Here is a 2801-nt window from a genome sequence, read left to right as displayed (position 1 = left end):
CTAGTGCCCATGTTGTAATCTCTTCATTTATAAACAGACAGCTGAACACCTGCTGGGCACCAACCAGTGCCCCAGGCAACTGCAGGTCATGAAGCTGTGACCTTGCCTCCAAAGACTGCTGACTAAAGGCTGGAAAGTCTGGCTAAACCTATTCATGTGCATATCACCTATAAATTAGCATAGTCAATAAATACTACAAATGTTACAGTTGTTTTAACTTTTCAAATGAAATTTGTTTTTATTGTGAATTAATGACTGAGAAGGCCCTTTTTCCTATATAACATGGATTGTTTTTATTTTGTATAGCATATAATATTATTATGATATTATACACACACGTATCAGCAGACTCTCCCTCTTTTGAATGACAATTACTCAAACTCACCCCATTGACAATATCTAACTCTTTGGTGAAGTCTTTCCATAATTGCATTTGTGCTTCTATATTCAAGGACTGGAATAAAGTGAAATATTGACCCTGGTCAGCTCTGATTCAGAGAAGATTTTGATATACCATTGTATTTCTATTCAACAATTTGTACATTCCATTCTAATTGCATCTGGCTTACTACAGAGGTTGAGTGTTGAGAAAAAAGAACGGGGCAAGGGAATATGAGAGGGAAGCTTGTGTTCAGTTAAACATAAGTACAGAAGCTCAACAAACCAGTGAAATTCATTATTTTATGGCTCATCAGTTGGTTCAGCTTAAGTCCTTGGATAAACTGCATAGAAAAATATTACCATGATAGTTAAATTACTGCCTCTAATAAAGAATGGGTAAGTAGAATCTCAAGTTATATAATTTTTTTGCTGAAGTAAATCCCAACAATGTAAAAGCCCCCTGCCCTGGGTGATGACAAGCAAATGGTATCTGAATGTGAAGGTCATATTTGGCTTTAACTGATTTCAAACAAACAAAAACCAAAACCAAAAACCCTCCACTACAAATGATGATTTCAGAAAGTTATTTCAGCCCTGGAATCACCTGTAATGAGAGCATCATCCTTCTACCTGCATCCTCTTCATCCTTCAAGCTCCCCCACCAGGAGGCCTGACCCTTCCGGGATTGCACAGCTGCACCCCACAATTCAACACTGAAATCCCGGGGTTCCTCCGCCACATCCGCAGGGCACATCTGCCCTGAGCAAGTGTTGCCTGCCCCTCCCTCAAAAGACCTAGGCCCAGTTCCACCTCACAGCTGAAATTAGACATCCAGTGCACTGCACACACCCTGGCAGGGACACTTGCTGAAGATGACACCTGTCTCAGTCAACCCCCACCTTCCTGAACGGCACATGCACCTCGGTAGGAGACGAAGCGAAATTCGGTGGGAAAATAGTGAACTTTAGCCGGAAGGTGAAAATACATTTCTTTTCTGTACATTTAGAATTAATGAATCCTATAGACCTGTGGAAACTGCTTGTAAACATCTGATTTTTCCATTAAAATATGATTAAAATAAATGGCACAGAGAAGCTTTAGTTATTTTTACAACAGAACCCCCCCCCCGCAGTAGAATATTTATTCCGTATATTTTTAAGAGGGCTTGGGGGGCATTAAATTATGCTTTGATTGTATTCCATCAATGAAAATATAAGACACAAACATCTTATTTCTTATAAGAAACAAATAAGTACTTATTAACTGTGTGTGCATTCATGGGACACACAAATGGTCTCAGGCTGAGCTTATATAGTAAAGAAAATTAAAATTAGTGTTTTGACTTCTATTCATTGTAAAGTAGATACCAGCCTAAAGATTCCTAATCAGTTGCAAAATACCTATCATGAAGGAATATGCAATGCAGAATGAAATCGCTGTCCTCAAGAGAAAGTTCTGAGAATTATTTTAATCTACATAAGGGCAAATTTGCCTCGCATCACATTTTGCAGTAAAATCCAAAGTTTCATTTTGGCCTTCCAGCCCCAAGTTTAAGTTCCCAAAATGAAGAGTTGGCCTGATGGTTATTCAAAGAAAATTAGAAAAGAAAAGGAGAAGTGTGAGTTAAGCACGAAGTCAAATGCAATCAACGCTGTAAAAATCGAAAAACCAGTGACCTGCTGTGATGTGGGATCAGAGTCCTGGGATGCCTCCTGTTCGTATGTGCGGTTGGTGTAGGAGTTAGACATCACCATCAAGAGGTGAAAATTTGGGAAGACATTTCAAGGATGACGGAAGCTCTGAGTGAGTGAACAGATACTCTTCGCACAGAATAATCCCCCGTGGCACTGGTTTGCCGGCAGAGCAGAATGTTTGGGACCTCAGCCAGCAGCCACGCGCGGACATAAATCGTTCTCAGCACGAGAAACACAAAGGCCGCAGGATCCCGCAGGAGCTGCAGCGGGTGGGGGTCATTTTTGGACGCTGCCACCCTCAGGAGTTCCAGTCCTTCAGGCGAAAGGGGCAGATCAGGCCTTCGGGGAGGACCCTTGCCTGGGAGAGGGAGGGCAGTGCCCCAGGGGCCGCCTCCAGTGCGGAAACAAAGAAGACGGTCTTCGGAGCGTCCGCCCTCCACGCCTTGCCGCGCAAGGACCCCGCGCTCTGGGCCACTTCCTCTTGCAAACCACGAGGAAAAGGCAGTTTCCACCCAGACGGCCGGCTGCGGGCGAAGGGAATAAAGCGCTGCTGCCGCCGCGCTCTGCACTTGGCTCTGGGCCTGGCGGGGGTCTGGCGCGGCCGCGGATACCTGGGTGACCTCGGCCGTGGTTGCCGGCTCTGCTCCGACAACGAGTCTTTTTATTTGTCGCCTCCCCCTTCTCACCACCGAGGCCGCAGGAGAGGCTCGCTGCCGGGGGCCGAGT

General features: G+C 44.7%; 1 non-coding gene across 1 annotated transcript; it reads left to right on the top strand.

Annotated features, from left to right (window-relative positions):
* The first annotated feature begins 845 nt into the window (after positions 1 to 845).
* On the top strand, positions 846 to 906 carry LOC112427342 (small nucleolar RNA SNORD44). The gene has a single exon (XR_003018863.2). It is a non-coding gene; the product is annotated as a small nucleolar RNA SNORD44 (small nucleolar RNA).
* The last annotated feature ends 1895 nt before the right edge of the window (positions 907 to 2801 follow it).

The sequence above is a fragment of the Macaca nemestrina genome, chromosome 16, assembly GCF_043159975.1.
Source record: "Macaca nemestrina isolate mMacNem1 chromosome 16, mMacNem.hap1, whole genome shotgun sequence".
NCBI lineage: Eukaryota > Metazoa > Chordata > Mammalia > Primates > Cercopithecidae > Macaca > Macaca nemestrina.
The sequence above is the reverse complement of the archived record's forward strand: the minus strand, read 5'-3'. Positions and strand labels throughout refer to the sequence as shown.